This window comes from Gorilla gorilla, chromosome 22 (assembly GCF_029281585.2).
Source record: "Gorilla gorilla gorilla isolate KB3781 chromosome 22, NHGRI_mGorGor1-v2.1_pri, whole genome shotgun sequence".
Lineage (NCBI taxonomy): Eukaryota > Metazoa > Chordata > Mammalia > Primates > Hominidae > Gorilla > Gorilla gorilla.
This window is the reverse complement of record NC_073246.2, coordinates 35,568,494-35,595,086: the sequence shown is the minus strand read 5'-3', so window position 1 is coordinate 35,595,086 and position 26,593 is coordinate 35,568,494. Positions and strand designations below refer to the sequence as shown.

General features: G+C 41.0%; 1 protein-coding gene across 11 annotated transcripts in view; it reads right to left on the bottom strand.

The window, feature by feature from the left end:
* ITSN1 (intersectin 1) overlaps nucleotides 1–26,593 on the bottom strand; it is a 258,350-nt gene that overhangs the window by 207,216 nt on the left and 24,541 nt on the right. The window contains exon 2 of one of the 11 annotated variants that reach the window (XM_063702599.1): nucleotides 4,191–4,252. The exons of the other annotated variants lie outside the window; for them this stretch is intronic. The gene's annotated coding sequence lies outside the window, so the exon portion shown is untranslated. The remainder of the gene's footprint in view (nucleotides 1–4,190; nucleotides 4,253–26,593) is intronic. 11 annotated transcript variants of the gene reach the window in all.

Here is a 26,593-nt window from a genome sequence, read left to right as displayed (position 1 = left end):
TAGCAAAGTGTGGGGGCGCATGCCTATAATCCCAGCTACTTGCAAGGCTGAGGCAGGAGAATTGCTTGAACCTGGGAGGTGGAGGTTGCAGTGAGCCGAGATCACACCATTGCACTCCAGCCTGGACAATAAGAGTAAAACTCCATCCCCCACCCCCCCACCAAACAAAACAAAACAAAACAAAACAAAACAAAAAACAGCAAGAAGGGTATGAGCAAAGCACTACATAAAAATACAAAAGGTATCAAGACTAGTCCCAAGAGAAGAGCGGCTACGTATCTTATTTTTTACTTTTCTTAGAAAATTGAATAAAATCACATAAAAAATTGTCAGATTTCATGTATTACCATTTAGAAAACAGTTGATTCATAAAGCTTACAGCGTTCACCTACATTTGAAGAGCTTTTCATAGAAATAGATTACTGGGCTGGGCGCGGTGGCTCATGCCTATAATCCCAGCACTTCGGGAGGCGAGGTGGGCAGATCACATGAGGTCAGGAGTTCAAGACCAGCCTGGCCAATATGGCGAAACCCCATTTCCACTACAAATACAAAAATTAGCCTGGCATGGTGGCATGCAAAAATTAGCCCGGCATGTTGGCATGCCCCTGTAATCCCAGCTACTCAGGAGGTTGAGGCAGGAGAATCACTTGAACTGGGAGACAGAGGGTGCAGTAAGCCAAGATCGTGCCACTGCACTCCAGCCTGGGTGACAGAGCAAAACTCCGTCTCAAAAAAAAAAAAGAAATAGATTACTGACAATGTTTAAAATTATCTTTTATGTTCAAACATCTGAAATCCTAATTTTCATATTTCCTTCCTTCTATGACTATATTTAATGGATGAGATTCCATTAAATATAGAAATTTTTAGTCAAATTTAGAAATTTGATGTAAAAGAAGTTATTCTGTTGTATAAAGAAACTAGAAATGCATATAAATGAGATACTTACACATATATTTTAAATTTCAAGAAAGCTGCTAAAACGTAAATGTTACCCAGTGTTGTAACCTGAGTATGTTGCTCCAGTGGAAATCACAGGATTGACAGCACTAAGGGCAGCAAGACCATGAGTCATTTTAAAGCAGAGGCAAACTCCCACTGATTCTCACAGCAGGTTAGCAAAAGCAAATTGAGCCATCACAGGCAGGGTCCAGATAATCAATACTTTAAAGTTATGGAACAGAAAGCACGCCAGCTAGAATCCAGGTAGGGTGCTTACTGGTATGGACCTCGTGAGTTGCTTAGCCTCTTTCTAAGCTTCAGATTCTTTGTCTATAAAATGCTAGTATTAATAGCACCTAAGTTACAAGGCTCCTAACAGTGACAAAGACCCTCTCCTTGACCAAACTCAGGCTTCTCTGAGCCCTCCTCAACGAAGCCGCAACCTCCTCCAGTCCCCTCCTGTCTTCAGCCTGCCTAACTCAGTTTTACAAACAATCCTGCTAAGTCAGTTTAGTGAGAATCACCCCCATCTGAGATATCTGATCACCTTTGATATTTGATCAAATTCCTCACCCCCACCTTTGATGTATACATTCTAGGCCTGCCTTCGGCAAGAATCTTGTTAGGTCAGTGCCATGGACCGAATGTGTCCTCTCAAAATACATACACTGAAGCACTTATCCCCAAGGTCATGGTATTTGGAAAGCGAGCCTTTGGGAGGTAATTAAAATCATGAGAGTGGAGCCTTCATGAATGGGATTGGTACCCTTATAAGAACAGACACCAGAGAGATGATCTCTCCTTCTGCCAGCAGGAAGGTGACTGTCTGCACACCACAAAGACGGCCCTCACCAGGAACTAAATCTGTCGGCATCTTGATCTGAGACTTAGCCTCCAGAACTGTGAGAAATAAATTTCGATTGCTTAAGGCATCTATCTAGTCTATAGTAGTTTGTTACAGTAGCCCAAGCAGACTAAGCCAGTTTTATAAGATCTACTGACCTTGATGTCTCCACTTAGCAATTTACCATTCACCGACCATATTCTGCTACTTGACTATAAATCTCTATTTGTCCTTGCTGGATTCAGAATTGAGCTAGATCTCTCCCCGCCATTGCAATAGTCTTGAATAAAGTCTTCCTAACTATTTTAACAAGCATCAGAGTAATTTTTTAACAAAAGATAATTAAATGAGTTTTAACATAAGTAAAACACTTAGTTAGAATTGTCCCAGGTGGAGTAAAAAACTTAAAAATGTTTTTTTCAGTCACCATTATAATCCAGTAAATGTAACAAAATTAATGTTTAAGTGTTACATTGCTCAGCTTAAATCAAGTATTGACTGTTTATTATATGACAGTTACTGCGACAAACGTAAAGGTCCAAAGAAAGACACAGGTCCTGCCTCAAAGAGCTCATATTTAGAACAGGAACAGAAAGTAAACAAACAATTCTGGCACAGTGTGTTTCATACAACACCGCAGAGCAGGCCAAAGAACAAAGGAAACAGAGAAGAGAAACTGATTAACTGAGCATGGAAGAAAGGCCACCAGCCTACGAAGGATGAAGAGAAGTTCACAGAGCTGCTTTCCAGGTGAGGGTGAATACTCAGCAGGAATGAAAACAATCCCAAGGGCAAGGATGTGAGAGTGGAAACAGGACTTGCCCATGGCCCATTGGGGTGATGGAGTCACTGAAAGATTTTCAGCAGAAATGGGTCTTTTATTTTTTTTTTTACCTTTTACATATATATATATGTATATATATATGTGTGTGTGTATATATATGTGTGTGTGTGTATATACATATATATATATATATATATATATATATATATATATATATACACACTTTTTTTTTTTTTTTTTTGAGGCAGAGCCTTGCTCTGTTGCCCAGGCTGGAGTGCAATGGTGCGATCTCAGCTCACTGCAACCTCCGCCTCCCCGGTGCAAGTCATTCTCCTGCCTCAACTTCCCCAGTAGCTAAGATTACAGGCATCCACCACCATGCCTGGCTAATTTTTATTTTTTTGAAACGGAGTCTCGCTCTGTTGCCCAGGCTGGAGTGCAGTAGTGCAATCTTGGCTCACTGCAAGCTCTGCCTCCCGGTTTCACGCCATTCTCCTGCCTCAGCCTCTCGAGTAGCTGGGACTACAGGCACCTGCCACCATGCCCGGCTACTTTTTTCTATTTTTTAGTAGAGACGGGGTTTCACCATGTTAGCCAGGATGGTCTTGATCTCCTGACCTCGTGATCCTCCCGCCTCAGCCTCCCAAAGTGCTGGGATTACAGGGTGAGCCACCGCACCAGGCCACGCCTGGCTAATTTTTGTTCATTTATTTTTAATTCTTTTTGAGACAGAGTCTTGCTCTGTCACCCAGGCTGGAATGCAGCAGTGTGATCTTGGCTCACTACAACCTCCACCTCCCAGGTTCAAGCAATTCTCCTGCCTCAGCCTCCTGAATAGCTGGGACTACAGGCATGCACCACCACGACGGGCTAGTATTTTTGGTAAAGATGAGGTTTCACTATGTTGGCCAGGCTGGTCTCAAACTCCTGACCTCAAGTGATCTGCCTGCCTTGGCCTCCCAAAGTGCTAGGATTACAAGTGTGAGCCACTGCACCCGGCCTTATTTTTTTTTTAATTTTTTTTTTTTTTTTTGAGACAGAGTCTTGGTCTGTCGCCCAGGCTGGAATGCAGTGGCGCGATCTCAGCTCACTGCAACCTCCACCTCCCGATTTCAAGCGATTCTCCTGCCTCAGCCTCCTGAGTAGCTGGGATTACAGGCGTGCGCCACCATGCCTGGCTAATTTTTGTATTTTCAGTAGAGACGGGGTTTCACTATGTTGGCCAGGTTGGTCTTGAACTCCTGACCTCAGGTGATCCACCGGCCTCAGCCTCCCCGAGTGCTAGCATTACAAGCATGAGCCACCATGCCTAGCCTATTTTTTATTCTTTAGAGATGGGCCCTTGTTACCAGGCTGGAGTACAGTGGTGTGATCATAGCTCACTGTAGCCTCAAACTCCTGAGCGCAAGCAATCCTCCCATGTTAGCCTCTACGGTAGCTAGGACTAGAGGTATATACCACTGTGCCTGTTAATTTTATTTATTGTTATTTTTTGTAGAGACAGGGTCTTGCTACCAAGCTGGTCTAAAACTCCTGGACTCAAGTGATCCTCCCACCTCAGCTCCCAAAAAGTGCTGGGATTACAGGCCTGGGCCACTGCGCCAGGCTCAGATTTACCTTTTAGAATGCTCCCTCTGGGGCTACACAGATGCCGCATTTGGGAAGGTGACAGCTTAAACCTAAATAGACACAAATTACATAACTGTCAAGAGACTGTAGACACTGTCCATCAACAAGTTCAAAATTGAAAAGAAAAACTGAGCACTGGTAGTTTATAGAAGCATACCAAGAGAATGATATTCTAAATCAGTAAGTCAACATTAGGCAATCCTGAACATTTGATTTACTGTAGAACTTCTTCAGATTAATAACTATGAGCAAGTGACCAGGCCGGGCACAATGGCTCACGCCAGTAATCCCAGCACTTTGGGAGGCCAAGGTGGGTGGATCACCTGAGGTCAGGTGTTCAAGACCAGCCTAGCCAAGACGGTGAAACCCCATCTCTACTAAAAATACCAAAATTAGCCGGGCGTGCTTGTAATTCCAGTGACTCAGGAGGCTAAGACAGGAGAATTGCTTGAACCTGGGAGGCAGAGGTTGCAGTGCACCGAGATCGTGCCACTGCACCACTGCACTCCAGCCTGGGTGACAGGAGCGAAACTCCATCTCAAAAAAAAAAAAGAAAAAAAAAAGGACTAGTGAACTATTCTTAGAGAACTGAATTTATCCTTTGCAGAACACTGCCCAAGCTCCCTCTGTCTTTCCTCTTTCTTGCCATTCTAAACTTGGGCCATGGGTCCTATTTGGACCCCAGAATGGTCTCAGTGGATTTTTTCTGTTGTTCCCTCTGCATGCTCTAAGCCTACAACTAGATCTATTGGAAACTGATGTTCATTGTCTGTTTCTCAGACAAGACTACAGTCCCCTGAGAGCAAGAAATGCATTCCCAGCCTCTGTTACATGGTTTGGCCCATAAAAAGCACACAAACCATGTGTATTCAATGAACGCATTTTAGAATTAATAAATTAAGTGCTGAGTAATCTCTGTGATCACCCTTCCACCTTCAATGGTCACTTAGTCCTCATCCACATAAACTCAGAACTAAACAAGGAGTGTTTTCTATTCAGATTCCTGCTACAGTGTAGTCCTACGAATGTTTGGGAACAAATTTTAATTCCCCAAAGAGACAAATACCAAAACAAAGAAGAAATAATGATTTTGATCTTGAACCCACATACGTTCCAAGGAATAGAACAGAAATGAGCCCTTAGTTTCCTAAACTTCATGGTATTATATTAGCCATGTAAGTTTCAAGTCCGTTATCCAGCGTTCTAACAGAAATACATGAAATAACAGTCCAGCTAATAAGGCTGATGCTTAAACACATGCCTTTTCAAGAAAAAAAAAAAGGCAACCAAAACAGTGATGATTTTTTGAAAACTTCATATCGTAAAATAGACAAAGCAGCTTTTTGAAATCTTAGATAAAGTAGGTAATCATATTCTAGAAACCTGCTATTTTGGAAGCCACAATCAAAATTCTTAGGAGGTTCCTCTATCTGTACAAAGCACAAGTTTTCCTAGAAACAGTCTTTGTATATTCAGCCTGAAAAATCAAACAAACTCAGCTTAACATCAAAGGTTCGCATGTTTATTTTATTTACTCAGTCTCAAAGTATGTTACTTACAACTCTTTGTTAAGCATCTTTTAAAAGCAAAGTGATTGTCAATGAATGCCAATTCAAGTTGTATGATATGAGGGCCATTTTCAAACACTCCAGAAGCTACGAACAACTGTCCCTAACTATGTATTTGGAATGCTGTCCTGAAAAGGTCATTTCATTTGTTCCTGAATGTTGGTTCATTTTCAAAGTTAACATGTTTGAGTAGGTCAACATAACATAGATCACCTGAGAGAAAGAGGAATGCTGTTCCCTAAAAAACTACAAAATCCTTAGGCCTTCAAGTTCTACAGATTAGAAACATCAAAACTCAAATACATTTCAGATTGTCTTATTATGTAAAACTCAGGCCGATAAGCATCCTAATGTGGCTTGAAAATTCTTTTTTTTTTTTTTTCTTTTTAAGATGGAGTTCTGCTCTTGTTGCCCAGGCTGAAGTGCAATGGCACGATCTTGGCTCACTGCAACCTCTGCCTCACAGGTTCAAGCAATTCTCGTGCCACAGCCTCCCAAGTAGCTGAGATTACAGGTGCACGTCACCAAGCCCAACTAATTTTTTTTTTTTTTTTTTTTTTTGAGACAGAGTCTCGCTCTGTCACCCAGGCTGGAGTGAGGCCTGACTAATTTTTGTATTTTTAGTAAAGACAGGGTTTCACCATTTTGGCCAGGCTGGTCTCAAAACTCCTGACCTCAGGTGGTCTGCCCACCTTGGCCTCCCAAAGTGCTGGGATTACAGGCGTGGGCCACCGTACCCAGCTGAGGGTTGAAAATTCTTTAACTATTAGTTATAAGGTTAACCAAAAGAAAAAGACCATTCTGCAAAATATATATGAAGCATGTCCAAATTGTGTTGAAATATCCACCACATTGGCCACTGACAAACAAAACCACCCAAACCAGATAAAGAGAACAATTTCATCCATAAACACATAATGAGAACCCAAAAAAACTGAGGAGTTTCGTGACCTAGCTCTAGTCTCAGATCTGTTCACACATTCATTCTATAATTCTCTAATTTATGCCAGGTAACATGCAGGACCTCATTTTGACTTTATTAGATGGCACCAATCTTCCCTGGAGTGGTTAGACAAGTAGATCATCCATCTTGAAATGTGATATATAAAATGGAAAGGGGAAATGAGACAAAAATTGAGCTCAAGAAAGCCAGGCAATAGACGAACTGATTCACACTGGCTGGTCACACAGACTGTGAAACATGTCACTGTAAACAGTAACTCTACCCTGAAAATGGAGAGGCCAGAAGGATACATCGGCGAGCACTCAGCACAGTTCAATTACCTTGCCATTAACTTACCCACCCAGCCAGACTCATCACTTGCACTAAAAATAGGACATAAATGCTTTTCTAGCATTCCAGCTATGAAAAACTTAAGATAACAAATTTCAAAACATTTATCAGAAAAATATACCAGGAAAAGAGAAAAAGCAATATATATATATTTCTAGTGACAAAAACACAAATTGAGAAAAATGACATTAACACCTTGCTTTGATATGGCACCTATCTGTAAAGAAGCTTAAATACTTTTGGAAATTAAAAAAAAAAATCTAATTACAGTAATTCTAACAACATCCCTATGAAATAGGTAGAATGTAAATATATAATTACTTCTGTTTAGCTACTGAAGAAAAGTAGACACATATTTCCCATTCACTGCTAATGACATTCTTGAACTAGCTCAGTCCAGCACTTTAAGCATACCACAGAGCCAAGTCATCAATTACCTTCTAAGTTGTAATAAAGCAAAATATAAATGTGAACCCCACAGTTTTCTATGTTTAAGTACTAAACTCTTAAGAATGCACAAACAAGTATGGCAAAATTGGCTTCAGCTTTAGAAGGAAAACAAATATTCAATTCAGTCTGATGAATCCACTTTTTTAAGAAGTAAAATTGAGAAATAGTTATGATTATTATTAAAACCACTTGAAATGCAGAAATTATAGAGAAGAGTGAAAACTCAATTTCCCACACTCACCAACAGGAACTGACAGCTTTATGCCTCCCTCAAAGGACAAAAGGAATTCAGTTTAAAGTGCAAGGTCAAAGTATACAAAAAGACACACTGGCCTGAGAAACCAAGAGGTTTAACAACAAAGAATGAGTCAACCAATACTTGCTGATCTTGAGTACTTAAAAAAGAGATTTTTTTTTTTTTTTTTTTTACTCAAAAAGGAATTAATTTGTCCCACTGATGGCTAGGAAAAAGGATCACCTCTAAGCGTTTTAAATGTGTTTTTAAGAGCTATTATGAGGTAGCTTTAAAAGTTGGTATATTATTACAGCGTTAAAGGGGTACTTCCTAAATATACCCAATACATGTAACTCCTTTCAAGGCCAACTCTTGGTGAAATAATTCTTTCTTCCTTTCAATACTATTTAGATAAGGCACCACCAAAGCAGTACAGAATGACTAAACCTGAACTTGCTACAGGAATTTCCAAACAGATAAGAACTTGCAAATACGTCCCTATTTAAAAGACAAGGGAAACTTGAAGAAAGTCTCTGATTCCCTGAACGCCGAGTATATTCAGTGAAAACATAAACTCCTTTCTTAAAACATAAGCTCTTCAATGCAGACACTGTCTCCTTAAAGTTGTATTCAGACCTTAGCACCTGTGCCAAGAGTAAATGGTTTCTATTGTCACTATCAAACGCAACTTGCTTTAATAAAAGGAAGTGATGTCTAGAATTTGCTTCAAAATAATCTGGAGTGGAGGGTGGCAGGATGGAGACAAGATTAGCTGAGAGTTAACAGTGACTGTAGCTGGGTAATGATACTACTCTCCTTTCTTTTGTAGATGTTGGAATTTTTAGATGTTGAAATTTTTCATAATAAAAGGTTAGACAGAAAGAAAAGAAAGCTAGTTTTAGAAAGTAAATCCCCTTTAACTTGACTATTTCTTTGAGAGTTACTTAACAAAGAATTCACAAGGACAGCAATTTAATCTCTTAAATTCTTTAAAGTTATAAAACAATTACAATTACTCTTCAGTTCTTCTGTAGTTCACACAAGTGGAAGAAGCTGAACTAGGAAATTACCTACTCTAGATTAATGTTTTCTCTCTTATATGTCATAAGAATTACAAGACATATAAGAATCATATAAATATCAGGAATAAATTAAACCTGATTTAAAAGAATGACAGGTCATTTTTTTCCCTCATCCTAATAAGAGACCCTCTTTCTGAGATAATTAAAGGAAATTATAAGCACCCTAGGAAAACTGTTTCTACCCCCAAATACAGGTTTTAAGTAAAGCTTAACAAATTTTTAACTATCTCTTATATCAGTTCCTACAAGCTAACCTTAGATTAAACTGAACTTTTAAACTGCCTTAACCTTAATAAATGTCCTCATTAATCATGCTATTCCACATTTTAAAACTTTCATTTTTAGGATCCTGGTAAGAATTACAACACAAAAGAAAACAACCCCTTGACTGTCTTTTAGTGTGAATCGGTACTCAGATGAGTGCCATCAAGATCAATTTAGTCTTTAGCAATGAGTTGAGACATTTGACAATTAAGATTAATGTCTGACCTGTGAGTTGACCCTAATGGACACCTTCCTTAAAGCAGATGCATAGCAGATTAGATAAGCAGTCACATGGAAACAAGGTTATTACTGAATCACATTTCTCTAAGGAGTTATCAGCATTCTACTTATACAGAATTAACCGAAATGCTTTAATGGAACAGGAAAAATAAAAATAAAACACAGCATGGGAAATGAAGACTAACTCACAGGGCTCACATGAGTCTCTAACAGATGTTACACGGTGGCTTCATTCTCCTCCTTTTTCCCCCCTTTCCTCTCTTTATCTGGTAGCTTTACTTAGGGGCATCGGCTTCAATAGCAAACAAGCACATTACTTAAGCTGTCATTCTTGCACACATTCCCAACCTACTTGGCAGAGTGGATATTTCTAAAATGGATAGCAACTACAAATATTAAAATAGAGAAATTCATCAAAATGCAAATGAAAACTGGTCACTGAGTTCCCTAAATCTACATTTAGTATTTCAAATATTTGGAAACTGCATTAAGCACAGGAGTTATTTAAAGGAGTTTCATAAATAATCATGTCAGATCTCTGTAAAATGGACACAAAAGGTACCTTTTAGTAACATATGTATAAGGAATTCAATCTGTTCATTGCAGGAGACAAACCAGTTCTCAGATCTCTACCGAGAACAAAAAATATTTCACACATTCACCTCAGCAGGGTGGATTTTCAGCACTGGGAAGAGCCAGATGACTCAAGACTCAGCCATGTTTCCATGGCTTGGAGAAAAGATGATTAATGATGCAAAACAACTAGGCATGGGGAACTTGTACAATGGCTTGCTTACCCAAGATCAGCTGCTAGCTAAAAAATGCTTCAACCTCTGATAAACAGGGCCCTCAATGGACAGGTTCAAGCAGGGGCTTGGCTCTTGAATGACTCACATTAAGCTTATCTAGCACATCCGTCACAAAAAGACAGTAGGACTAAAATCAACTTATTATCAAGCTCTTCACTTTTAGATCATTGAAATGACTGCACAAATCCCAAAATATGAAAAGATGATCTCTGAGTAAAAGCAGGAAGAAAAAAAAAAAGTCAGCGCCTGATTCCCCAGGAGCTGATTATCCAGTCTGAGAATCTCCAAGGCACCTTATTTTCTCAGGCCAACTGTCTACCTTTCATCATTCTGGTACCTTTCACTCTTGCCATGGTGAGAGGGAAGAGAAAGAGAGTGTTTGGTTAAGTAAATAGTTCATATATTTGAAGGAGGAAATTCAAGAAGAGAAAAAGAGAACAAGGGTAAGATAAAATTAATCTTATAAATACTTGTCTATTTCATCTACGACCTTTACAACTGCCGATTGGCAACATAACAAATAAAGCAATAGATACTACTAAAAGTACAAAACTAAGTGATCCCAGTGTGACAATAAATATAAACAATGTTCAGAAACCACACGGGGGGAAAAAAAAAAAAGGGCCGGGGGTGGTGGCTCAAGCCTGTAATCCCAGCACTTTGGGCAGCCGAGGTGAGTGGATCACCTGAGGTCAGGAGATCAGCCTGGCCAAAGTGATGAAACCCTGTCTCTACTAAAAATACAAAAATTAGCTGGGTGTGGTGGTACGCACCTGTAGTGCCAGCTACTTGGGAGGCTGACACACAAGCATCACTTGTACCCTGGAGGCAGAGGTTACAGTGAGCCAAGATGGTGCCACTGTATTCTTCCAGCCTGGGCAACAGAGAGAGGCTCCATCTCAAAAAAAAAAAAAAGAAAGAAAGAAAAGAAAAGAAAGAGGCTGGGCGCTATGTGGCTCATGCCTGTAACCCCTGCACTTTGGGAGGCCGAGGCGGGTGGATCACCTGAGGTCGGGAGTTCGAGACCAGCCTAACCAACATGGAGAAACCCCGCCTCTACCAAAAATACAAAATTAGCCAGGCGTGGTGGCACATGCCTGTAATCCCAGCTACTAGGGAGGCTGAGGAGCGAGAATCGCTTGAACCTGGGAGGCAGAGGTTGCAGTGAGCTGAGATTGCGCCATTGCACTCCAGTCTGGGCAACAAGAGTGAAACTCCATCTCAAAAAAAAAAAAAAAAGAAAAGAAAGAAAGGAATTATATAGGAGGATATATAACAAAACACCAATAGTTGTCCTGAGTAGCCAAATAGAACACAACCTCTACTTGCTTGTATTTAATGCATATTTAAAAATTTTTCTGTAATTAGTATGTAGTTTTTTTTTTTTAAGCACATAATCTTTTGGTATGGCAAAATGACCCCCAAGAAAGCACTTTTCATTTTAAATATAAAAGGTGCTATTGTAGGAACTGCTCTATAAAACTGGTTCCAAGGCCAGGCGCGGTGGTTCATGCCTGTAATCCCAGCACTTTGCGAGGCCGAGACGGGTGGATCACAAGGTCAGGAGATCGAGACCACCCTGGTTAACACGGTGAAACCCCTCTACTAAAAATACAAAAAAATTAGCCGGGCATAGTGGTGGGCGCCTGTAGTCCCAGCTACTCAGGAGGCTGAGGCGGGAGAATGACGTGAACCCGGGAGGCGGAGCTTGCAATGAGCCCAGATCTCGCCACCGCACTCCAGCCTGGGCGACAGAGCGAGACTCCGTCTCAAAAAACACGAAAACAAAAACAAAACAAAAAATAAAATAAAATAAAATAAAAACTGGTTCCAAACTAAGCGAAGGCATCAAATAGCATGAAAATAATCTGTTTACTTTCTTTTTTTTTTTGAGATGGAGTCTCACTCTGTCGCCCAGGCTGGAGTGCAATGGCATGGTATCAGCTCACTGCAACTTCTGCCTCCTGGTTCAAGCAATTCTCCTGCCTCAGAATACGTTACTTTCTTGCTATTTTGTTCACTAATTCAACAAACATTTATTAATCAGCTATCATGCATTAGATCCACTGTCTGCAGAGATGCCAAAAATGTTAATAAAGATGTAACTAGTTAATTCTCGTTCTCATGAAGCTTGATACCATAGGCTACAGGCTGCAGACCTTCCTGCCTGCCCCAACCTCTCAGCTTCAATACCCCTCAAAAAACCTAGGAAACCTTCTTAAATATCACTCCATACAAACACATAGTACTGTTATCCAAATATTTGCTGCCCTTCCTTATCAGACCCTTTCCTACCTGTCCATCCCCGGGGGGGTAAATATTTCTTGCTTACTGAGGCCCTGCATGACCACGTGACTTGCTTTTGGCCAATGAAGTATGAGTTGAAATGGCACATGCCACTTTTGAGGTTCTACCATGGCATGAAGCCCACAAAGAGCCTTAAACTGAGAAACAAAGTTTTGTTGTTGTAAACTACTGAGATTTGGAGATTGTTACCACAACATAATTTAGCAAAAGCTGACTAATTAATATACCCGACTAAACTTTGATACAACAGAGAATATTAAATAACCTGCGATCAAGGGATACAAATAAGTAATCTCCACCCTGGCTGTGCCGACTCTGGTTTACAACTTAATGTTCTAAGTGGTAGATGAGGATAATTTGGTCCAGAAACCATGCAGTCATTAACCTACTGATTGCTTTGCTGTGTTTTCTCTCCAAAAGTCTGGGCAGGACCTTTTGATGAACTTCAGACATTTGGAACCTTCCTTAAAGAAAAATGCAGAAAGTATGGCACCAGGCCATGCACAGCGGCTCATGCCTGCAATCCCAGCACTTTGGGAGGCTGAGGCGGGTGGATCACTTGAGGTCAGGAGTTCAAGATCAGCCTGGCCAACGTGGCGAAACCCTTTCTCTATAAAAACACAAAAATTAGCCGGGTGTGGTGGTGCGTGCCTGTAATGCCAGCTACTCGAGAGGCTGAGGCATGAGAATCGCTTGAACCCAGCAGGCAGAAGTTGCAGTGAGCCGAGATTGCGCCATTGCATTCCAGCCTGGGCAACAGAGAGAGACCCTGTCTCAAAAAAAAAAAAAAAAAAAAAAAAGAAAGAAAAAAGAAAAGAAAAAGAAAACATGGCACCAATGAAAACATTCCTCAGCACTGTCCTGAGTTAGAGAAAGAAAAGAACAAAAAAAGAAAATATTCCACAGGACACAAGACAACAAACATCCAGAGAAATAAAACCCCCACTGCTTCCCCTTAAAATAAATTAACTAGAAGTTATTTTTCTTAATTAGAAGATATTTGCTTTAGAAACAATACAATGCAAAAGAACATTATATCTATTATATAGGAATAAAGTGTTATGAAAAAGACAGCAGGCCAAGCGAACTAGAAATGCACCTAAAATAAAATGACAGATTAAAAACAAAAGGATGGGCTGGGCGCGGTGGCTCACACCTGTAATCCCAGCACTTTGGGAGGACCAGACAGGCGGATCATGAGGTCAGGAGATCAAGACCATCCTGGCTAACACGGTGAAACCTCGTCTCTACTAAAAATACAAAAAAATTAGCTGGACGTGGGGGCGGGCACCTGTAGTCCCAGCTACTTGGGAGGCTGAGGCAGGAGAATGGCATGAACCTGGGAGGCAGAGCTTGCAGTGAGCTCTGCCACTGCACTCCAGCCTGTGTGACAGAGTGAGACTCCATCTCAAAAAAAAAAAAAAAAAACGATAAGGATCAAAAAACACACAAAAAAGGGAGGATTGCTAAATTTAATAAGCATTTCAAGGCAAAAACTGTAAATATGATAAATTTTATTTTCATAAAACCTATAATCCACAATGAAAGCAACAATTGTAAAACTTTGTACTCCCAGTAACATAACCTGAAAATACACATAACAAAAACTAAAGGCAATCTCTTTGTATTTACTGATTAAAATGTAGAAAGCAATAACTTAAAATACAACTGAGATGCATTTCTAATTAACTGAGTAGCCAAAAACTAAAATAGTGAAACTGTCCTAGGACAGATGTCACAAAGTCAACGAATATCTGGGGAGCAGCAAGCCATACACATCAGAGTACCCATGCAGTGAAGAGTTGCAACGGAAGCACAGACATCATCAACTAGAATGTTTACAATGTCTTAGGGAATAAGAGAACACAAATACTATGCATATATATGTATATAGATACACACACACACAAAGGGAATAACACACCTGAAACATAAATATTTACATAATAAGGTTATACAAAGGCTTTGGCTTATGATTCGGGAAACACTCTTTAAGGGTAAATATAAGATGATGTAATCTCATAATCTTTCTAATTATAGGATAAAACAATCTATGGTAGGTAATTCAACATGTAAAGAAAAAGTACTCTTGGACAGGAACTGTGAAAAATCATTATGCTATTTTCATGCTTATTCCTTCACATTAAAAAATCAAGAACCATATCAACAATACATTATGAAGTAGATGGAACACTGACAGAAAATCTCTGCTTCCGTGAAACCCTGTCTCTACCAAAAATACAAAAATTAGCTGGGCGTGGTGGCGCATGCCTGTAATCCCAGCTACTCAGGTGGCTGAGGCAGGAGAATCGCTTAAACCCGGGAGGCAGAGGTTGCAGTGAGCCATGATTGCGCCACTACACTCCAGCCTGGATGACAAAGCGAGACTCGGATCCCCCACCCCCCCTCCAAAACAACAACAACAACAACAACAACAACAGAAACTTTGCTTCCTCACATATCCTTAGAATAAATCCTCATCTTCCAAGAAAATCATCTTCAGGCTTTTGTCAACCAAGAAAACTTTCTGTAAACAAAACCTCCCACTGAAGCTCACGATATAAAAGCTGAGCTGCTGTGATTAAAGTGTGAATGGAGGCCGTGGGGTGGGAACAGTTCCAAAAATGGTCACCTAGTACTTACCACAAATGTCATAGGCCAAGCACGGGGCTAAGTGCTAGGGATTCAGAAGTGAACAAAACAGAGTGTCCTCCGGGAGCTTACATTCTCGAATAGGAAGACAGCTAATAAACCAGTAAACAAATAAAGAAGATCATTTTACATACAGAACTCCACTCTAAGAAAATAAGGTTAACAAGATAGATGGTGACTAGAGGGGGTGTGTGGGGCTTCTTCATGTGCCTGGGGATAGTCAAGGAAAGTCTCTCTGAGAAGACATCAGAGGTAGTTTCTAGTTAGTTCTAGAGGAGGTTCAGCCTGTATAAAGACCCAACGAAAGAAAAGAACCTGTTCAAGGGATAGAAAGAGACATGTTAGGTTACCGCAAAGTAGACAAGGGGAGTGCAGAAGGAAGAAACTGGAGAAGCACAGAGGCCAGACAAGTGGATCTTTTATAGTAAGGCTTGGATTTTATTTTAAATGTAATGGGAAGTCTTTGAAAGCTTTTAATCAAGGGAATAATATGATCTTATTTACACTGTAGAAGCTACTATGTGAAACAGATTACAGGGAGAGACAAAGTGGAACCAAGACAACGTCCAGGAGACCACAATAAACACCCACGTGAGAGACAGTGGTGGCCTAGACTAATGTTTTAACAGTGGAAATGATTAGGAGTGGTCAGACTCAGGATATATTCTGGACAGAAAGTCTACAAGACTTCATGATGGAGTAGATATAAAGTGGTGGAAGAGCGGAATCAAAGACACCTTTGAAGTTTCTGGCCTGCCTAAATGGGTGTTTGACGGCGCTATTTACTAAGACGAGAAAGGACTGGGGTGTGCGCATTAGGGTGGGGACAGCATCAAGAATTCCGTTTTGGGCTGGGCGCGGTGGCTCAAGTCTGTAATCCCAGCACTTTGGGAGGCCTGGGCGGGTGGATCACTTGACGCCAGATGTTTGGGACCAGCCTGGCCAAGGGGGCGAAACCCTGTCTCTACTAAAAATATAAAAATTAGCTGGACGTGGTGGCACACAACTGTAATCCCAGGTACTCGGGAGGTTGAGGCAAGAAAATCCCTTGAACCAGGGAGGCGAGGCTTGCAGTGAGCCGAGATCATGCCACTGCACTCCAGCCTAGGTGATAAGTGAGACTCTGTCTGAAAAAAAAAAAAAAAAAGAATTCTGCTTTGGCTATGTTAATTTTGAACAGCTTATTATTAGATGCCCAAGAAGATCTGCCTACTAGACAGCTGCCCATCTAAGCCTGCAGTTCTTGGGAGAAGTAGGAGCTGGAAATACCCACATACTTGCTCAGTTCTCCCCTCTCCTGACCTCCACTTCCATGGCAAACTCTTTTTTTTTAATTATACTTTAAGTTCTAGGGTACATGTGCACAACGTGCAGGTTTTGTTACATATGTATACATGTGCCATGTTGGTGTGCTGCACCCATTAACTTGTCATTTACATTAGGTTTATCTCCTAATGCTATCCCTCCTCCCTCCCCGCACCTCACGACAGGTCCCGGTGTGTGATGTTCCCCACCCTGTGTCCAAGTGTTCTCATTGTTCAATTCCCACCTATGAGTGAGAACATGCAGTGTTTGGTTTTCTGTCGAAAATGTGGCACATATACACCATGAAATACTATGCAGCCATAGAAAAGGATGAGTTCACATCCTTTGTAGGGGCATGGATGAAGCTGGAAACCATCATTCTGAACAAACTATCACAAGGACAGAAAACCACGGCAAACTCTTTAAGCCTTCTCAGAATTCCCAGTGCTCCTCAGAACAGTGTGACACTTAGTGGCTTTTTCCAACTTTATACCTAAATTTGCCTAATGTTTGCACAGTGCAACCAAAATAATTCAATATTTTAAAATGTAAATTACATTTGGCCACACTAAAATAAATGTATTTGCTTGCATCAAAACAAACTACAGACAGTTTAAAGACCCTAGTGAACAAATGAAATCATGGAAGTGTGGCAGAGGCTGGGCACGGTGGCTCATGCCTATAATCCCAGCGCTTTGAGAGGCTGAGGTGGGAGGTTCGCTTGAGCCCAGGAGTTGAAGACCAGCCTGGGCAACTTAGCAAAACTCCATCTTTAAAAACGTTTTTTAAAAAAGAGAAAGTGTTGTAGAAGAAAATGCAGGTTAATATTTGTAAAATCTTGAAGTGACAGGGGATGTTCTCATTTGACACCATGAGCAGAAATCCTTAAAAATGGAAAATCAGGACAGGCGCAATGGCTCATGCGTGTAATCCTAGCACTTTGGGAGGCCGAAGCGGAGGGATCACCTAAGGTCAGGAGTTTGAAACCAGCCTGACCAACGTGGTGAAACCCCGTTTCTCCTAAAAATACAAAAATTAGGAGGAATCGCTTGAACCCGGGAGGCAGAGGTTGCAGTGAGCCGAGATCGTGCCACTGCACTCCAGCCTGGGCAACAACAGCAAAACTCCATGTCAAACAAAAAAAAACAAAAAAAAAGGAAAATCATAGTGGACGGCACTTCTATGAAACACTTAAACACTTCTATGAAAGAAAAAAAAATTCCACAAGTTAGTTTTAAAAGCAAATGAAATTTTGGAAACAAATATCTGAAGCATATGACATAAGGAATTAATGTCCCTAAGTATGAAGAGTTCATATAAATCAAGAAAAAAGATTAACCCCAAAAGAAAATGTGACAAGGACAAGAGCAGAAATTCAAAAGAAAAGAAATTTAAACGACCAACTGACACATGAAAAAAAGTGCTAAGCTTCTTATCAGTAAAAGAAGTGAATGAAAAGATACTGTTTTCACCTACCAGGCTGGCAATTATTAAACCGGCAATGAGCATAGACTGGGAGTCTGGGTACAGGCACACAGCTACTAGTGGGAACAGACACTTCTATGCCCTTTGTGGGTATCTGGTAATACATATCAAGACTTATTTTTTATTTTTTATTTTTTGAGACAGAGTCTCACTCTGTCGCCCAGGCTGGAGTGCAGTGGTGCAACCTCGGCTCACTGTAAGCTCCCCCTCCCGGGTTCAAGCCATTCTCCCACCTCAGCCTCCCAAGTAGCTGGGACTACAAGCGCCCGCCACTGCACCTGGCTAATTTTTTGTATTTTTTTTTTAATAGAGACATGGTTTCACCGTGTTGGCTAGGACGGTCTCGGTCTCCTGACCTCATGATCCCCCTGTCTCAGCCTCCCAAAGTGCTGGGATTACAGGCTTGAGCCACCGTGCCCGGCCCATATCAAGATTTTTACATGCTCTTTGACCTACAAATTCCTAGTAGAGAAATGAGAAATGGGAGGGGCCAGTGGATGAAAAGCATCAGGTACAACTAAGTTTTTCAGAGTAAGATACTCTGCGCCTAAAAAAGGTGCTTCAGAATTACATCTAATGATATGAAAAGATAGTGACTCAAAAAATTAGGTTATAAAACCATATGGCCAAGGTAATTCACATAAATGGATATATTCACATAAAGAGATATCAAATAATAAACTTCAGGATGTTATCAGTATTGTTTCTGGAAAGAGTGAGTGTCCTTTATGATCTTTCTTTTTCTTTCATTATAATGAGCATATTATTTTGACAATAAAAACTTTATTTCATGGCAAAACAAAAACAAAAGTCCTACACATAAAAGAGATACTGAATGGACATTGCCAAAAATGTCAGAAGATACTTTGGGGAAATTTTTCCTCTCTTTTAGAATAGAAATGTTTCTGTATTTATGACACTTTCCATTATGAACATGCATTACTCCTATAATAAAAAAGGTAAAATAAACTTTTTAAAATTAAATTATTTCCAAATCTCTTCTCCTATCTTAATTTTAAGGACCACTGCAACTATCATACAGTATTTTCTAAAGTTTATGTCTATTTTCCTTCTTTTCAGGTGCCAAAACCAGTTTTTCTTTACTGCTCTATTGTCTGTGGAGAGCACAAAGGGATCCTGTTCCCAAACACACTGGGCCCCATTTCCCCTCCATATTATTACTTTTAATTGTCTTCCACACTTTAGCCCAATAGTTCTCAAAGTCTGGTCCCCAGACCAACGACCAGCATTAATGGGGAACTTGTTAGAAATGCAAACTGTTGGATCCTGTCCCAGATCCAGTGAATGCATGCTAGATTTGAGAACCACTGTTTCAGCCTATACGCTGTGGGCCTTCAGAATCCAAACTCTCTTGAAAACAGTCAAATTGTATTTCAAAGTAATTTTCAATAGTAACACATTAAATCATTCAAACAGACTGAGCTGCTAAATATCTAACAGCTGAAAAACTTTTGAAAGAAAAAAAGAATCCACAGTAAAAGAAAATCATACCTGTAGAGATGCCTTAAAGCTACCAATGAGTCCTAGAGACATGGCAAGCCTTCAACAGTTCTGAGGTAAATACACCTGGCTGCCTCAAGGAACACATTAAATACAAACTCATTTAATTACATATGTCAAAGGCAGAGTTACACAATCAAACATTCAACCAGATTCCTGAGTAATAACAATATCCAAGCCCAATCTAGAAGAAATACAACTATCAGGTGTGCTAAAAACTTCAAAAACATTTTATCCTGAACGAATAAATGATCCCATTTGGGGCAAGATGTACAGAAGTTTGATGTAATAATTAACATAGTTGTTTACCTCTGATGGAGGTTTAACCATGATAAACATGAAACAAAGTTTAAACACAGTCCAACACCAATAGCAAATTTTCTGCCACATTCATTTGTTCAATAAATTAATGAGCCAGGTCCTGAGCTGGTGCTAGGTGATGAAAAGGTGACATCCTGGCTGCTCTTGAGAAGCCTGCAATTCAGTTAGAAATGAGCTGAGGACAAACAGCTGGGATTACCCCCACTGAGGGGGAGGTTCCGACAACACACAGTTTCTCTAATACGTGTTACAGATAAGAAAACCGAAGGTTTGAGAGATTAAATCACCAAGGCCACCTAACTTTCCACAAGTCCATGCTCTGTCCTCGCCCCTTCAAACCGGCACCTCTTCTTTGTTTATTGTATAATTTAAGGTATACGACATGATGTTTTGTTATACATATACACAGTGAAATGGCTACTACAGTCAGAAGTAATACATCCATCTCCTCACATAGCTACGTGTGTGTGTTAAGAGTACTTGAAATCTACTCTCAGCAAATTTTCCAATACAATATTAGCCAGAGTCATCATGCTACATATTAGATCTCTAGTTTTATTCATCCTATGTAACTGCAACTTTGTCCCCTTTGACCTACATCTCCCACTTCCCCTTCCCCCGATAACCACTCAGCCACTCTATTCTTACATATTCAGCTTTATTTCAGATTCCACATATAAGTGAGATCTTGCAATATTTTTCTTTTCTTTTTCTAGTTTATTTCACTTAGCACCATGCCCTCCAGGTTCATCTATGTTGTCACAAATGACAGGATCACCTTTTTAATGGCTATTCCACTGTATGTATATGCCCCAATTTATTTATTTATCTGGCAACAGACACTTATTAAATCGTTTCCGCCAGGCATGGTGGCTCCCGCCTGTAATCCTACCACTTTGGAGGCCGAGGCGGGTGGATCATGAGGTCAAGAGATCGAGACCATCCTGGCCAACATGGTGAAACCCCATCTCTACTAAAAATACAAAAATTAGCTGGGCGTGGTGGCACGCACCTGTAGTCCCAGCTACTCGGGTGCCTGAGGCAGAAGAATTGCTTGAACCCGGGAGGCGGAGGTTGCAGTGAGCCGAGTTTGCGCCACCGCACTCCAGCCTGGCGACAGAAGGAGACTCCGTCTCAAAAAAACAAAAAAATCGTTTCCATATCTTGTCTATTGGGAATAATGCCACAAGAAACATGGGAGTGCAGATATCTTCCCAAGATGCTGATTTCATTTCCTTTGGGTATAGGGATTGCTGGGTCATACAGTAGTTCTATTTTTAATGTTCTGAGGAATTTCCATATTGTTTTCCATAACTGCTTCATATCAATTTACATTCCTACCAACAGTGTACAAGTGTTCCCTTTTCTTCATATCCTGGCCAATTCTTATTATTTCAGTCTTTTTTATAATGGCCATCCTAACATGTTGGAGGTGATATCTCATTGTGGTTTCATTTGTACTTCCCTAGGTAGCACCAGTTTTAATGTTAAAAAGAGACTTATGAGTATACATTGTTTGCATCTTATCTGAGATTGTACTAATTGTATGATAGAATGAAGAATAAAACTGATTTTGTTATGATTTTTAAAAACACGTGAATTAGGTAAAATTAAGTAGCATCAAGACATCAATTCTTTTTTTTTTTTTAGACAGAGTTTCGCTCTTGTTGCCCAGCTCACCGTAACCTCCGTCTCCCAGGTTCAAGCGATTCTCCTGCCTCAGCCTCCCGAGTAGCTGGGATTACAGGCATGCACCACCACGCTGGCTAATTTTGTATTTTTAGTAGAGACGGAGTTTCTCCATGTTGGTCAGGCTGGTCTTGAACTCCCAACCTCAGGTGATCTGCCCACCTCGGCCTCCCAAAGTGCTGGGAATTACAGGCTTGAGTCACTGTGCCCAGCCAAGACATCAATTCTTTTTAAATTTTTAAATGATCCCATTTTTGAATGAAAAAAACTACAAATGCACAAAAAAGGACAAGAAGGATATACAACAAAATATTAACACTGATTAACGGTGAGATTCAAGTAATTATTATTGTAAGTTATTTATTTATTTATTTATTTTTTTTTTTTTGAGACGGAGTCTCGCTTTGTCGCCCAGACTGGAGTGCAATGGCGCAATCTCAGCTCACTGCAACCTCACTCAAGCAATTCTCCTGCCTCAGCCTCCTGAGTAGCTCGGATTACAGGCGTGCGCCACCATGCCTGCTAATTTTTGTATTTTTAGTAGAGATGGGGTTTCACCAAGTTGGTCAGGCTGTATTGTAAGTTATTTTTTAAATTATCATCCAACTTAAAAAAACAAAACAGGCCGGGCACAGTGGCTCACGCCTGTAATCCCAGCACTGAGGTCAGGAGGTCAAGACCAGCCTGACCAATGCGGTGAAACCCGTGCCTACTAAAAATACAAAATTAGTCGGGCGTGGTGGCTGGCGCCTGTAATCCCAGCTACTCCGGAGGCTGAGGCAGAAGAATCACTTGAATCCGGGAGGCGGGGGTTGCGGTGAGTCAAGATCACCACTGCAATCCAGCCTGGGTGACAAGACTGAAACTCTGTCTCAAAACAAACACACAAACAAACAAACAAAAAACAAGAAAAAAATACAGTCAAGATTCCATTTATCAGTGTTCTTAATAGGTATGTACCATTCCCTAATGGATGTGTGAAAATCCGTGGGGTATTTCTGGTGGCCTCATTCGCTGGGAGGCACCACTGGCATTTATTTAACAGGTTGTGCAGAACAGTCCCATATGAGGAATTGTCCCATATGACTTTTGAATGTTTCTCTAGATAGTCATGTAGGGGAAAACCCCATGTATAATTATCGGAACCTAAAACCAAATTCCATTTCACATAGAATCTCAAAAGACTTTTTCCAAGTTTTACTACACATTCAATTTGCTAGGAATATAATTACCACATAAATCAAAAGACTGTTTTGTATTTTACCGAAAGTTGCTCACAGTTTTGGAGAACATGTCATTACATCTAATGCCCTTCTTGATATTTGAATCACCAAGTAATGTACCTCTACCGTGTGCATTTGCAGCCACTGCATTCTCAGTGCACCTGACCTAGTGAGCATGTGATCCTAGTGTAGCTGAGACAACACTGACACACTGAACTACTATCATGTTAGTATGTTACTTTCATTTGAATTCTGAGATGAATACATTTCATAAGAATAAAGGAAGCATTACCAAAGACTTACTACAAAAAGAGAGTGTTGTCTGACAGGGTTGAGACCTGGCTGCGATGACTCATGCATGTATGCACTGGATGAGAAACTCTTCCATCCAGCCAGACATTAAGGAGGTCTGCAACACATAAGTGAACCATGGCCACTCTTCCGACTACATTTTATGTTGTTGTTTTGGAAAAAAAAAAAAAAAGCGATTTTCATTAAAAAGCTATGTATACTAACTTTACATGGGTTTATTTTTCATTTTAAATAAGTTAATAACCAAATCATAAATTAGGGAATAAGTAATTTCTCAGATTTTGTTTTGTTTTGTTTTCTGGGACAGTGTCTTGCTCTGTAATCCAGGCTAGAGTGTCATGACACAATCACGACTCAATCCAGCCTCCAACTCCTGGGCTGAAGCAATCCTTTCACCTCAGCCTCCCACATAGCTGGAACCACAGGCACATGTCACCACCCCTGGCTAATTTTTTTACTTTTTGGTAGAGGCAAGGTCTCACTATGTTGTCCAAGCTGGTCCTGGGCTCAAGTGATCCTACCACCTGGGCTTGTCAAACTGTTGGGATTACAGGCATGAGCCATTGCACCTGGCCTCTCAGTTTTAATCAAAAAGTTTGACAACTACTGCTCTAATGGAAAAAGATATGGAGAGGGCAAAACCGGCTGGAGAGAGAGCACGTATGAGTCTAGGGCAACACCTGAGTGAGAGTGAGGGAAGTTCCAGAACTAAGCCAGATCAATAGTGCACAATTAAGTCAGGTGTAAGGGGGAGGAAGGAATTCAGAATAAAGAATAAGCTTCTACGTTGGGCATATGAATAAATGATGAAGCCACTCAAGAGAGATCTCAACCCCAACACATGTCATTTTCTGAGATTTAAAAAAAAAAAATTAAGACGTTTTCTACCCACAAACATATTAAAACTTAAATGAGGGCCGGGAGCGGTGGCTCACGCCTGTAATCCCAGCACTTTGGGAGGTCAAGGTGGGTGGATCACAAGGTCAGGAGTTCAAGACCAACCTGGCCAATATGGTGAAACCCCCATGTCTACTAAAAATACAAAAAAATTAGCTGGGCTTGGTGGCGCATGCCTGTAATTCCAGCTAATCGGGCGGCTGAGGCAGGAGAATTGCTTGAACCCAGGAGGCGGAGGTTGCAGTAAGCCGAGATCGCACCACGACACTCCAGCCTGGGTGACAGAGCTAGCCTCCGTCTCAAAAAAAGAAAAAAACTTAAATGAAAAAAGTATTGGCACAGTGACCCTTTTTCATGCAGATATAATACCAGTTTGGGCCAGGCACAGTGGCTCACACCTATAATCTCAGCACTTTGGGAGGCCAAGACGGGTGGCTCACTTGAGGCCAGGAGTTCAAGACCAGCCTGGCCAATGTGGTGAAACCCCATCTCTACTAAAAATACAAAAATTAGCCAGGCATAGTGGCGCACACCTGTAATCCCAGCTACTCAGGTGGCTGAGACAGGAGAATCGCTTGAACCCAGGAGGCGGAGCCTGCAGTGGGCAGAGATCGTACCATTGCACTCCAGCCTGGGCAACAGAGCGAGACTGTCTCAAAAAATACAATACCTTCTTCTCTGTCTGCTTCTGGAACACATAAACAAACCAGAATGTTTGGACAGGAGTCTTGAACCTGTGGCCACCACAGGTGGAAAGGAGCCCTGAGGGAGGCCATCCACTTGCCACGCCCCCTTCAGCCGCCTAGGCATCTATCTCTACAATCCCATACACATTTTCTTCAAATATTCAGCTTCAAAAACCTTTTAGGTCAGAGGTTTTCAAAGAAGCAGGACGGAGGAGCCACCTACTGCCCTTTCACACTTTTCCCTGGAATTCCTGTGCCAAGTGTGGGGTCACTGACCTGCAAGGCTCTGAGCTTGCACTGTTCCACTGGGAAGGTTTGGGGCTGCCATGCACAGAGAGTTAAGGACAGTTACAGATATGGCCACAGAGTAAAGAAAATCTCTTGAGGTAAGAGCCTTTAACTCAAAGTACAAGTGGAGAAAAAAGTACCAGAAGGCCTAATCTTTAACACCAATGGAGCCACTCCTTCATGCAAACTGCCTAGAGCATCCCCAGGCCCCATCCCTGCATCCCACTTTACCCCAGCAAAGGTCGTGGACCCTAGAAAGGGATCTGCGGTAGTAAAGACTGATAGTAAGAAGAGCAAAAGGGAAGTAGGCGGGGACATCCTTCAGCCCCAGTGCAGATCTCCTGGCAACACTCCCTGTTTCTAATCAGTAGCTGGAGGCACTGGCTTACTCCTCATGGCAGAGAGCCCATCCTAACCTCAGTGATGACATGCCTTGGGGGGGCCCACACCACAGTGATGTGACCCTCTTAGGGAGGTTGACAAATTGCGTTTCAATAATATGAATCCTAAAAGACTCCAATTTGTACCACTTATCTTTTGAATACCATCTCCCTCTTCAACTTTTTCTTTCATTTCTAGTTGGTAGTAAAAACCCTCAGAGAAGTTCAAAGGCAGTAAGTGCTAGACTCAAGTAAAGAGGTTGGGAGAAAACTATGAAAATGCATCTTGCTCCAAAGGACTCCAGAAGGGGAAGAGGTCCTACTATAAAGCCATAAGTGGAGCCAATCTCTAGGAAGGAAAGGTCCTACTTTCGAACTGGACCAGAAATATCCTGGGCAGGAGGTCTGGCCCCTATAGCAGCCCATCCTCCTATCCTTGCTCCCTATCTCTCCTCTAACCATCTGCTTGCTGGAGTCCCTGCCTTAGGCACCAGAACCCAACCCACCTCACAATCACTGCCACCACTATCAGTGCAGTACTACGATGCCAGCCTTCCAAATGGGAACTTCACACATACATTCCCAGGGAGCTATTATTATACAATGTACATAAGGAGCGGTATTATATAGATCACATACTGTGAACAGTGCAGACTCAGGAAACAGACTTCATGGATCCAAACACCAGACCTGCCACTTACTAGCTGTCGGACCACAGATAAGTTACTTAACCATTTTGTGTCCTGGTTATAAAATCCAAGTATCAGTACCTACTCCGCAGAGCTGCTGGATTAGAAAGTTCAAAACTATAGATTTAACCAATACCAGACATCCTTTTTTAAAACCAGAAACCTACCGCGTCCCAAAAAGTACACTTCGGTTCCAAATCTAGTAACCTCTGAAGCAGTAAAGATGATAAAAGCTAAGCAGCCAAAAGAGTCATTTGGCTTACAATTTATTTCCCTTCTGTTTTCAAAAATACATAATACAAGTAGTTCGTATATGCTTTTTCATTATTGGCACATACATTTTTTACCAAGACATTTTGTTCTCAAACTTTTTGGCCTCAGGACTCTTTTCTACACTTAAAAATTATTGAGGATCACAAAGAGCTTACCTTAGAGAATTGTAAAAAAAAAAAAACAAAAAAAACCCCAGACATATACAAGTACATAGACCATTAGCCAACAAAGAGACTACACCATCATATATTATAGAGCGTTTGGAAAACTACACTTTACACCTGTGGAGAGAAAGAGTTAAAAAAAAAATGCAAATAGGCTGGGTGTGGTGGCTTATGCTTACAAATTCTGTAGTCTCAGAATTTGGGAGGCCGAGATGGGAGTGGATCACTTAAGCCCAGGAGTTCAAGATCAGCCTGGG